Source organism: Callorhinus ursinus, unplaced genomic scaffold (assembly GCF_003265705.2).
Source record: "Callorhinus ursinus isolate GAN/ISIS: 27379988/994484 unplaced genomic scaffold, GSC_fseal_2.0 scaffold8, whole genome shotgun sequence".
Taxonomy (NCBI): domain Eukaryota; kingdom Metazoa; phylum Chordata; class Mammalia; order Carnivora; family Otariidae; genus Callorhinus; species Callorhinus ursinus.
This window is the reverse complement of record NW_027397070.1, coordinates 69,896,150-69,908,661: the sequence shown is the minus strand read 5'-3', so window position 1 is coordinate 69,908,661 and position 12,512 is coordinate 69,896,150.

The following is a 12,512-nucleotide window of genomic DNA, read 5'->3' as shown; positions in this document are numbered from 1 at the left end:
TCCCTTCCTCCCCTCTGTATCTCCTTCACACCTGCCCCTCCCTCCCTTCTTCACTCTGCAAGTGACCCCCTGTGCCCACAACCATGCTCCCCCAGGGCTGGCTCTGTGGGTTAGCAGATGCTCGCAGCAATGCCCGTGCCCCTTTACAGCGCGAGAATCCCGTGACCATCATGGGCCCAGCTGTCACTGAGAGAAGGACAGTCTGGTGGAGACAGCACGGAATTGCCCTGGGCACCTCGGCTGGACAGGTGGGCTCAGTAACCGACTCGCTCCGGGGAGACAGGAGTGCCCCTGCTCAGCAGCCAGACAGGAGGGCAGATGAATGTCTTCTGAGGTTGGGGCTGGAGGTCACAGGCATGTCCCGATCTCTTGGAGCAGCCCAGCCGTCCTCTGTGCCAGGATGGATAAGGTCACCTCCCCGAGACCCTGTTCAGAGCCCACTGCTGGGGCCATGCCCTCCTCGACGGGCAGCCCCGGGCTCTAGCCTGGCTGGTGGTGGCCTCAGAGGGATTCTCGGGGCACCTCTGTCCTCAAGAAGGGCTCTTTGGAGAGGAAAAAAGAACACATTTCAACACCTCCAGATTCTGAAAATGGATTTCTCCCAGGGAAACAGAGACTCAGAGCATGTTCTCTTCCCTGAGAGAGAGCCAGGAAAGCAGCGGGGGAGGGGGTGGGGGAGGGGAGAGAGGTCTCAGGGAGGAGGAGGATCGTGGGAACCAGGCCGAGTCAGAGACCTGTATGCAAATCCTGCTGGTCCCCCACTGGCTGTGTGACCCGGGCACAGGACTTCACCTCTCTGGCCTCAGTTTGCCTTTCTGTTCAATGGGGTAACTCTTCTTGCTTCATAAGGGAGGTCTTGAGGATGTGACGTGGATAAAGCAGTTCTTGGTCTTCATCCTTTTCTCAGGATGAAAGCTTTCCTGAGTCGGGGATGATGGTGTACTTCTGAAGGACATCTCGAAGCCCCAGAAGGGCCCATAGTGCTGGGTACTCTGGGTCCGACCACGGAGCCCAAGTCCCTGCTGTGTGGCCTCGGTGAAGTGACCAGCCTTCCCTGGGCTCAGGTTTCCTCTCTGTAAACTGGGAGCAACTTGGAGGTTGCTGGGGGGTCAGCAAGGATGCGGGTGCAGTTCCAGGCACCTGGGGGTGCTCTGAGTGGTTGGGGGAAGGGCATCTCTAGGGCGAGGCAGGGCCTGTCTGTCCCGGGCGTCCCCTGGCTTCAGCGCATCCCTCCTTCCCTCGCTGGTCCTGTGGGGCAAGCCCTCGTTGCCCCGTCCGGCTGGCACAACTTTGGGGCTGCCTCCTTGGGGAGGTCTTCCCAGATGCCTGGTCAGCCTGCATGGCCTCCTGGCTTCAGCTGGCCTCACTATGTCGTGTCTCTGTGGACTTCGTAGCTGCCTTCTCCCGGGCCTCCTCGTCTCTGACCTCACCTCCCTCTCCGTCATCAAGAGTCATGTCTGCAGAGCTGCCTTCTGCTCAGGGTACCGCCCTGCCATGCAACGGCGTACTGCTCCTGGTTAACATCCAAACCACTTGGCCTGGCCTCTGGGTGGGGGGACCCTCCCCACGTCCCTTTGCAGCTCCACCTCCTGCCCCTGCCCACCACCAACCTGACAGCCCACCACAGAAATATCATAGCAGGGACTCCGCTGAGTGCCAGGCACCTGCCTCCTCACGGGCCCGCGAGGAGGGGGAATGGAGGCCATCAGCCTCTCGATGGGGAGCCAACCAAGTCTCAGGGAGACTGGGCACCTCGTTATGCTGACTCAGCATCTGGACTTGAACCCAGGGCTTCTGCCTCCAAGTTCCTGCTTGTCACACTGAACCACAATTTCTCCACACATGCTCCATCTGCTAGTTCTACCATCTTCTCCTTCTGGAACTCCTTTCCGTCCCAACCCCTAGTTGTTTTCAAGGCTTGGCCCAGATGTTGCCTCCCCCAGGCAGCCACCTTGGATTCCTCCTCAGATCTCCTGTTCCCTTCCCCTGAAGTCTGCTGTTGCCTTTTACCCATGACCTTGGCTCACCATGGTCCTGGGACGGGGGAGAGATTATGTTCTAGTGGCAGAGATTGCTAGCTGCCCCCCAATATCCATTCTCCTCTTTTCCTAAAGTAAGAGAACTCTGAATTCAAGCTGGGCACATGGCTGCCTGTTCAAGTGCAGCTGCCCGACCAGATCCTTGCCAGGGACATGTAAGAAGTGACCCGTGTAACTGCCGGGTCCTGCCCCTAGAGAAAAGAGAGGTGGCTTCCCTCTTCCCTTCTCCCTGTACCTACTGCTGGATGTCAGCTGTGATGGCAGGAGCTGGAGCAGCCACACTGACTATGGGATGGAAGGTGGGTGTTGGGGATCACAGAACAGCAAGGTAGAAAGAACCTGGGTCACCAGCACAGAAGCCAAGACTGCTGATGCACAGACTATGTCATGAGCGAGGGAAAAACCTTGCTATGTTACGTAATCCAGTGTTTTGGGGGCATCTGTTAAAGCAGCCAAAATGTATCCTAATCAGTAGAGATCCAGGGAGAGGAGTTGGTCAACTGTTTGCAGAACGACGACGTGATTACCAGCCAGAGATCAGTGAGCCATAGCTGCGGGGGGGGGGGGGGGGGGGGGGGGCGGCGTTGCAGAGCCTGCGGGGACCTGGAGTTGCGGAAGGAGTGTGTCCATGGATTTGAGCCCCGGTTCTGTCACGTTGTAGTCGTGGCTCCCTGGGCAAGCTACCTAATGGGTTGGTGGCTCAGCTGTCTCTTCTGTGGCATGTGGGTGACAGTCCACCTCCAGGAGGCTCAGATGAGATGACACACTTAAAGGGCTTGGTTTTGAAAGTGCTCACGCGAGCTGGTTCCTCTCCAGGGCTGAACCAGCTTCAGTGAGAGCTGAAGGTCACCCCTCTTCTTGCCTGCCCCCCACCCCTCCCCATTCAAGGGACCTCCGGTTCCTCCTCTCTCCTCCCCCTGCACAGCCGGCCCTGCTTTTCCCTGGGACAGGGCGGCTGGGGGGGTTTAATGAGCCCCCCAGACAACACTCAGCCTCTAGCAATAACCATTTCCCCCCAGGACTTTCCCTGCACTTGGATTAATGGTCTCGGAATCTTTGGAAAAGTCTGCTGAGAAGGAAGGGGAATTCCTTTTCTGGAGGCTGTTCTTAATATTGTAGCATTGCAGGCCCCTGAAGGTTGCCCGCATGCTCCTCTAGCCCCTGCGCCCCATAGGAAGCCATCCTGCCTTGACCCTTTGCAGGAGGCCTGCCCCCAGGAGCCCTCTGCCCACGCGGCTCTGACTGCCCAGTGCTCCGCAGGCCACACCTGTTCCCTCAGGAACCTCCAGGTGAGAATAAAGGGCCCCTGAAGCTCTGGCCAGCCCTGTCCCCGCCTTTGGAGCCCTGGACTCCAAGCCCCATCAGCCTGGGAGGGGTGCTGAGCTGGGGCTTTCAGGCTTGGGGGTCACCCCCCTGGGTGGTGCTGAGTGAGGGGGTGCTGAGAAAGTGGCTCTGGGGTCCCCCTCTCCACCCCAACCCGCGCAGCACTGCTCTCCAAGCTTTAGGGACCAGGTGTCCCTTCTGGCTTCAGGATGACACAAAAACAGTTTGGGAGTAGATGGTGCCTTCCCAGCCACCCCCTTTGCAACGTTCTTAATTGTGGTGAGATACGTGTGACATGAGTTACCATTTTCACCATTTCATTGGCGTGAAGCACATTCACACCGTCATGCAGCCGCCGGCACGTGTCCGTCTCCAGAACTTTCTCATCTCCCCAGCCTGACACTCCGTCCCCATTAAACACTGACCCTCAGCCCCCTTCCCAGCGCCCCCCCTCCCCGGCGCCCACTCACCCATGTGGAATCAGACAGCATCTGTCCTTCTGTGACGGGTTTGTGTCACTCAGCGTAATGTCCTCAAGGTCCCTGCGTGTGGCAGCCAGAGGCCGAGTCTCCTCCCTTCTATGGCTGAATGGCATCCCGCCGTGTGGACAGACCCCGTTTGCCCATCTACTCCCCCATCCACGGACACTTGGGTTGCTTCCTCCCTTTGAGTGTTGGGACTGGTGCTGCCGTGTGCAAATATCTCATGGAGACCCTGCCTCAGGCCTTGCGGGTGGGACACCCAGAGGCGGAACTGCTGGGTCACATGGTAATTCCATGCCTACTTTTGGAAGAATCCCCACACTGTTCTTTACCTCGGTGGCACCGTTTTGCACTCCCACCAACAGTGCGTGGGTGCTCCTGTTTCTCCACAGCCTCGCCAACGCTTGCTTTTTTTTTTTCTTCAAATTTTACTTTATTTTATTTTATTTTACAATAGCAGTCTTAATGGGTGTGAGGTGCTCAAAGCCACCCTTTTTAGAGGTGAACTGAGAGACGGGGGGGGTCTGGTCTTAAGGCTGCTTGCAGGTGTGGGGGCCTGACACTCAGGGCGTGCAGGTCTCCAGGCTCCTCCGTCCACTGTGCAGGGCTGTGTCCTCCTGTGGAGAGGCCAATGCCCTGCCCGAGAGCCCTCAGCCTCTGAGCTCCCCGCATCTCCTCCAGTGCGTGCATCTGCTTCCCTAGCCCGCCCAGTAAGGGGTCCCAAGTGGGGGACAGACTCAGCTGTCTGTCCCTAGGGGGCTCATGGTGGGGTTAGGGTCCATGGGGCTGCCAGGGTGAGATGCAGCCTCACCTCAAATAGGGGTGATTTAGCCCCCAGGGGGTGAACCAGAAGGGGCAGGGAACACCTGTTGAGTCTACATTTCTGAACTTCCAGGCTTTTCTGTGGCCCTCAGATCCGGGCAGCACCAGCAGCTAAGGTGTCCCACCTCCTCTTGACCCTGGCTGGGTGTGTAGCCCATGATAAGCCAGAATCTGGGTCTTGAGCGGTAGAGCCTGATGGCAGGGGATAGTCACTGCCAAGCCACCTGGTGGGGCCCTCCAGAAACTGTCCTTACATTCTTGAGGCTCGGGGCGTTTAGAAACCCCAGGCTTGTCCCTTTCAAGGTCTGGAGGCCATGGACTCCTTTACCTTCCAACAAATTCCTCATTTGCTTAAGGTAGAGAGGATCCTGAAATCTAGAAGCCTCCACTGAAGAAGGGACACTGGGCTGAGGTCGGGGTTGGCGAAGAGTCATTGGCCAGGCTCTGGAAGGAGAATGAAGTCAGGCCGAAGGGACAGCATGTGTGAAAGCCGTAGGAGCAAAGGAGCTCGGGGCAGTGGGGGAGGGGAGAGGCTCCTTCAAGGCTGGAAGGTAGGCAGGCCTTAGCGATCCAAGGAAGGGTTGGGGTTGTAACGGTTTCCTCTTGCTGCCACAACAGCCAATTGCCACAAACGTAGTGGCTTAAAACAACACGCATTAATTACCTTGCACCCTGGAGGTCAGAAGTCCAAAATGGGTGGACAGGGCTGTGTTCCCTCTGGAGGCTTTTGGAGGGGGGAGAATCTGTTTCTTTGACTTTTCTAGCTTCCAGAAGCCTCCTGCCTCCTTCTACATTTAAAGGCCCCTCATAATGACACTGGGCCCACCCAGATAATCCAGGATCATCTCTCTCTCTCCCTAACTTAATCACCTCTGCAAAATCCCTTCTGCCAGGGAAGAGGACAGGTCTTCCTGTCATGGTTCCTAGCATGAGGGTTGGGACCATCCTTGGGGGCCATACTTCTCCCAACCACAGCGTCTAGCCTTTTCCCGGGAGGTGATGGGGAGCCACTTGAAGGTGTTAAGCCGAGGAAGGCCACGGTCAGACGTGGGTTTGAGAAACATCCCTTGCGGAAGCCTATGGGATCAGAGGCTGTCGCAGACGTCCCTCCGCGGTGTGCGGGGGCGCATCCCCTTCATAGCTGAAACCCCAGCCCCCTTCCGAGCTTGGCACATAACAGGGGCCCGAATGAAGAAACTGAATGGAGCTGTGGAGACGGGGCTGGAATGGGGAGGGGTGGGGGGTGGCGAAGGGTGGGAGGGAGAAGGGCTGCCAGGGAGGAGTCAGGGCCTGGACTTGGGGTTGTGCTCGCTAAGACCCAGCAACGCTCTGCAACTGAGCAGAGGAATGAAAAGGGGCCCCACGGGTTTCCCTGAGCTCTGCCCCCCAACCATTGCCAGACGCGTCACATTTAAGATATCACAATGAGCGCAGGCCCAGCTGGCCACACCCCCACGCCCTCGCCCGCCCAGCGCCCTGCCCTCCCCGCGCCCCACGCCAGTCTCCCACAAAGCCGCAACCAAGGGGAGGCCTCTGATTGGATGAGGGTGGGCACCTGACCCGAGGGCGGGGCAGCCATAGGCTGGATTTCTGCTCAGGGGGCTGGCTCTCAGCGCTCTGTCCAATAGGGCCTCAGACAGTGCTAAGCCGGCCGCACAGCTCTACGTGATTGGGAGCAGGGACAGGTGTGTCAGCGGGTGGAAGGGAACGCGTGGAGGGGAGCAGGGAGGCGGTGAGTGCCGGAGCCCAGGGGAGAACAGTGCCCTCGGGGGACTGCTGGTGCCTACCCTCCGTACTGGGGAGCGTGCATCCCAGCCTCCACGAGCCGGGGGTTTTCCCACAACACGGAGCATCTCTTGAGGTTCCTTTCCTCTCCCTTCCCCGTTTCTCCAGGAAAACTGATGCTCGTCCTTCAGGGCCTTGGCCCGCCGGCCCTGGTGCCTGCACTGTAGTGTGGTTTAAAGCACGAGGCTCTGTCCCCAGGACTGTGAGCTCCTGGGCGCAGGGCCTGGCCTCATGCTGCCCTGAGCACCTATGGACAATAGCACGTAGAGATGACCTAGGGTTGTCCGAGGGGAGTGGGGGGCAGGGGTGGGCGGGAGGCCCCCAGAGGCCCCCCCCTCGGGGGTCTGCTGAATCCATTGGTGGTGGGAGGCCCAGGTGGCATCCTGAAGCCTGGGCACGGTGATTTTCCTAGGGTCAGAAGCAGAAAGTGTGGACGGGACAGGCCTGGGTGGGGCGGTGGGGTCCCCGGAGGAGAGCTGGGGTCCAGGCTTGCCCGCTGAGAGGAAGTGGGCTCTGTTCATTCCCAGCTGTGGAGTTGGCCCCGAGCTGGACCAGCCTGTGGCCCCAGAGGTCCCAGCAACTGGGGGAGGCAGGGGCGGGGAGATCTTGTGGGGACTCTAGCCAGGGCCTGGTGGCTTTTCCCACTGGGGCGATAACGCAGCACCCCTGCCCCGACCCCACCCTGGGGCCCTTCCCCTCACTCCCTCCTTCCTCTGCCCCCCTCAGTGCTGGTACTCACTGCCCTTGGCTTCCCAGTCCTGCCCCCTGGTAGCCCCTGCTCTGCCCCCTGTAAGAGTGGAGAGCCCAGGGCCACCCTGGCCTCCTACTCCGGGCCTGTCCTCTGGCACCGTCTGAACATGGCTGCTTCTCTGCCCACTGGATTTCTGGGTGCAGAGGTCACAGGTCATCAGAGCCCCTCCTTTATTCAGCAACACCCAGAAGACCCCTCGTCTGCCAGGGGGGAGCGGGGTGCTAGGACACCCAGATAACACAGGCTTTGCCCTCGGGGGACCCCTGCCTCTGCAGACACAGTTTTTCACAATGATAACTGCTGCAGTGGGCCACCAAGGGGAGGAGATGGGCCGGGCTGGTGGGCTCCAGACCCTCTGCCCCAGTCTTGCTCAGCCAGACTGCTATGCTCTGAGGTGTTCCACTCACTGGATCCCAGGACAGCACTTTTGGCAAGTGCAAAGCCCCTGAAGCCTTGAGATAGGAACCAGTTTTGTTCCCGCCTCAGGACCTTTGCACCTGTTACTCTGTCTGCCTTGAACATCTTTCCTTAGCTGCGCGGCGACTTGTATGGGTGAGAGCGCAGGGCTGGCTGCCGTGGAAAGATACAAAATAACCGCCGCTTAGACGTAGGATTTATTCGTTGGTCAAGAAATACCGGTCAGCAGAATCTCACAACCTGATTTATGGCATATCCTTGTACCTTCAGTTTTATTATTTACTGAGTGTTTTTTTATATAGATCAACTTGCTTTTTGAGCTTTAATGCTTCCGACTTAAACAACTGGAGTTGGAGCTCAGGGTTTGATCTGCTGGTTGTTACACATATTTTCTCAGTACATGTGGACAGATATAACTGTCAAAATAGAAAAAAAAATTTGGATACTCTTTAAAATCACTTGTCCCTCCCTTTGAGAAACTCTGAACTACCTATTTGGGGAAACTGAGGATCTGGAGGGGATGTGATGTGCCTCAGCATCTGAGAGTCAATGGTCTAGCTGACCAGTGCCCTCTGGTAGCTGCTTCCCTGCCTTCTGGGTGAGCATTTCAGGGCCAGAGTGAATAGCTGGGAGATGTACCCTGTTCTCCTGCCCACAGCCTGCCCCGGCCAGTCTGTCCTGCACCCCTGAGGGCTCCGTTGAGCCCTTCTGTGGCAACTGTGGCCTTGGGGTGCTGCTGGGTCTGGTGTTTGCAGCTGGCCTGGTCTGGGCCCCTGGCCACTCTGGTCTCACCTCCTTCTACCTTCATCCTCAGGGCCTTGGGGCCCTCCCTGCACCCCCACAGGGCTGGGCCTGGGGGAGGGCTCAGGGGCTCAGGGGTGGAGGAGTAGAAGCTGAGCTGGAGGAAAAGCACTAGGTATGGAGACACAGGCCACTTCATAGTGTGTCCGAGGAAGGGAAGGCGAATTCCCACTGGGGGGTTGGGGGAGGGCTTCCTGGAGGAGTAGGCTGCTTGAGCTGCCTCACGTTATTTGCCCTCCACGGTACGCTTGTGGGGAGGGGTGTGCCGTCTCCAGTTTACAGGGGAGGGAGCGACTCAGTGATTCTGAGTTCACAGAACAGCATGAAGATCACAAAGCTCACATTTGACCCTGCCTTATCCCTGTGCTACCTGTATCGGTTACTTAATGTCACGTAACAAAGAACGCCCGAGCTCAGTGGCTTAAAACAGTAGCATTCATGATCTCACAGTTTCTGTGGGTCAGGACTTTGGGTGTCACTTAACTGGGTCCCCTGCTCAGGGCCTGTGCCCAGATGCAATTGAGGTGTTGTCCAGGATGGCATAGGTCTCGAGATCCAGCCAGGGAACGATCACCTTCCAGGCTCTCTCAGGTGGCAGTTGGCAGGATTCACTGCTGGCAGATGGCCGAGGCCGCCCTGGGTTCCTGGCCACGCGGGCCCCTCCAACGTGGCAGCTTACTTAGTCAAAGCGTGCCAGCCCGCAGCGTCCGGCGAGACTGGAGTCCCAGCCTTCCACAGTCCATTCGTGGGAATGCCATGTTGTCACTTTTTAGAAGTGAATCTCAGGGTCCAGCCACACGCAAGGGGAGGGGATTCCATAGGGGGTGGACCCCGGGGTGGGGCCATCCTTGAAAGCCACCCCGATCCCATGGGGCAAATGGAAATGATTGTCCTGGCTCCTGTCCTTTGAGGCTGGGCTGTGGCGGGGCTGTGACTTGGGGAGGGGGTGGGGGTGGGAGTTGGGGGAGGGTGGCAGGCAGAGTAGGAAAAGGCTCTGGGTGGCAACTGCTAAGGGGTTCCAGAACCTCACAGTCCTGTAGCTGCCTGCCCCTCGGAGGTGCCCCACCTCCAGGGCCCCTCTCCCTTGGCCCACCCTGACCACTTTGGTCATTCTTGCCCCTCCAAGTCTGCCTGGGGATGGGCTTGGTTGGGGGACCAGGAGGCCACCCCCCCCAACCCAATGCCTCTTTTCAGGACAATGGGGAAGGATTATGAGGAATTGACCATTTGTTCTTCAAATGTTTTGCAATTTTCCTGGAAATGTAAGGGATTCCAGAGGGACCCAGGGCTGCTGGTCTGACCTCTGCCTGGTCCGCTCCTGTGGCCTTTCCAGGAACTGGCAGTCAGTGGCTGGCCAGGTCCCCAGAGTTGCAGGGCAGCCAAGGTTATGGAGTCCTTGGCTGGAGGAGGAGGGGAGAAGGTGGGCAAGGGAGAAGAGGGTGGCCCCGTTCTGGGGATCAATCCCACACAGGGTTTCCAAACGAGCTGGGCCTCCCGGCGGCTCCTGCCGCCCCTGATCCCCGCTTTGCGTCCAGGCTGCTCTGTTCTCCTGGTCCCTGAGGGCGGCCGCACAGCACAAGGATAGGGCCCCCCTGGGAGGCAGGCCCAACACTGGCACACAAGTGACCTGCTGCTGGGTGACCTCGGGAGAAGCTGGCCTCTCGGAGCCTCTGCTTTCTGATCTTTAAAGGAGAAATGGGAACGTTTGTCCTGTGCTGCCCACCTGGCCGAGGCTCCCGGGCAGCCACCTTTCTGGGCCTCAGTTTCCCCTTCTGTAAGACAGATTGTTTCCGGGTTCAGTAAGATCACAAAGGTAGAATCTTTCGTACAGGATCCTGTTGGGAGTTTGTGCCGCCTTCTCAGCAGGAACATGGAGGCTGAGAAAGAAAAGGCAGGTGTGGAGGGCCTCCCCCTGCTCAGGTGGCCTGGGTAGGGGCTGGGGTTGGGAGGCATGGGGAGGGGGGGTCCCCAGGTGTCCCCAGGCCACCCCCCACCCCTCAGGGCTTGGGTGGCTGGCCCTGCTCCTGGGTCTGCACCTCTGGCCTCCCCCTCTTCTGTCTGCACGCTCCTCGGCCTTCTGTCTGCCGGACCATCACTGCCTGCTCATCCTCAGGCCCCTCCCGTCTGGCTCCCACCCCGAACCCGTCTTCCGGGAGGTTGTCCCAGCCTGGAGTCTGCAGGGTGCACGTCTGCCTGGAGATTTGTCAGCAGCCACTGTGTCCGGTTGCTCTTCTCTTCCCGTGGGCCACAGGACGCTGCCCCTTGTGCTTGCCCTCCTCCCCTCTGCATGCTGCACTTCTGCCCCAGGGTCCTGTCTGGGCCCCCCCCCCCCATGTCCCCTCCCGGCCCAGTCCCCGCGCAGCACCGCCCTCGCCCTGCAGCTCTGTCCCGCCTGCAGTGTCCCCCAGACTTCCCCAGCGGGACACCCCCCAGGTGGGGCACCCTCACGCTGCTCCTCCAAAGGACCTTTTCTCTCTCATTGTCACCTCATCAGCCAGGAGTGAAGCGTGGCCTGCACAGCCTGCCAGCTGCCCCCCGACGGCCACTCTCCTCGAGCCCGGGCTGCCCCGCGGGCCTGCACGTCCCAGCTTCCCTCACAGCCGGGTGTGCCTGTGTCTGCACACGTTCCCACCTTTGGGCTCGGGCCTCGCCGGGGACGGCCACACCGTGGGGGAGTCGCAGCAGAGAGGAGGCCACACCCCAAGGACCTTGTGGACCGGACTGCTGTTTGAGCCCACACTTGGAAGTGAGAGGTGAAGCCACTGTCATTTTGGGGTCTGCCGCACGCAGTCTCGCCCACGATGTCCCTGCACGCAGGGTCCCAGTCCCGGCCCTGCTATGTCTCCGACATTGCACGAGGGTGGACCTTGTTCCACCCTGCTGGGGTCTCCCTGCACCCTTGATGGGGTCCCAGTCACTTCACTTAGCCCACCCATGCCTTTAGTGTTGGGCTCTGCTCCTTGCTGGCCACCTCTCTGGGCCCTCATTTCCCTGGGGGCTTCTATAGCCCGTAGTCATTCAACAAACCTTTGCTGAGCACCAAATGTGTGCCAGGCCCTTTTCTGGGCACTGGGGGGTGGGGTACAGGGGTCAAAAGATGGCTCTTGGCACTCTGGAGAGAGGTCCTTTATTTCTGGATGTGTCTGCCCAAGGGCTGGGGGACCATGAAGGACGGGGATGTCCCCAGGCCACCTCTGTACCCCTTGCTCACAAGAGTGCGTGGAGCATCCTTGTTGAATGACGGAGAGGTGGGCACTGAGTTATAAGGGGAGCTGAGAGGTCTCCAGATCCAGCTCCTAGCCAGGGTTTGAATGGCCACCGTGTTCCTGATGCACGGGTGGGTTGCACACCTCTTGAGACAGGGCGACCCTCCTTCACTTTTTTGGGCTTCAGGGGGCCCCCAGCCCCTCTCCCTTCTGGCCCTGCTCAACTCCAGGCTCCAGCACTTGCAGAGAAGGGGCTGCTGCTTTGTCTGGGTCAGGGGTGAGTCCCTGCTGCCCCAGGAAGGAGGCTGGGCCAGAGCTGTCCCCTCAGCAGGTGCCACAGCAGGCCGGGCAATGTGACCAAGAGCTCCTGGTCCCCGGCGGCAGGCGTGGTGGGGCACAGGCAAGGAAGTCTCTGGTAAAATCATTTCCTGCCCAATATTTTGGTGAAACTGTTTCCTGCTACACTTTATGAATTGGGCCGGCTGCTCCAGCCCCCTGAGGGGGAGCAAAATCTGCCACTTTGGCATATTGATTATTTGGAATTAAAGTTACTTAAGAAAGAGCTGGTGCAAGAAGGACACCCTGACCTCCTTTGTTCCCCTGACAGCAGGAAATCCGTCTCCCATGGGAAAGGTGCCTCCTTGCACCAGGAGGAAGAGAGGCGTCCTAGAACCAGAGACGGGGACTTGGGGGCCGAGAAGGCTGTGCAAACAGTCCTTGCTTTGTCTTCCCTATTTGGCTACCGAACCCCTTTGTTCTCTCAATTCTTCACAAATTTATTGCTTCTTTTCCTAAAAGGTGTCAAAGCTGTTTCCTTTGGCCGCTTCTTTGAGCCTCGCTTCTTAGAGGTTCCTATACATATGAAATTGAATTTGCTTTTTTTTTT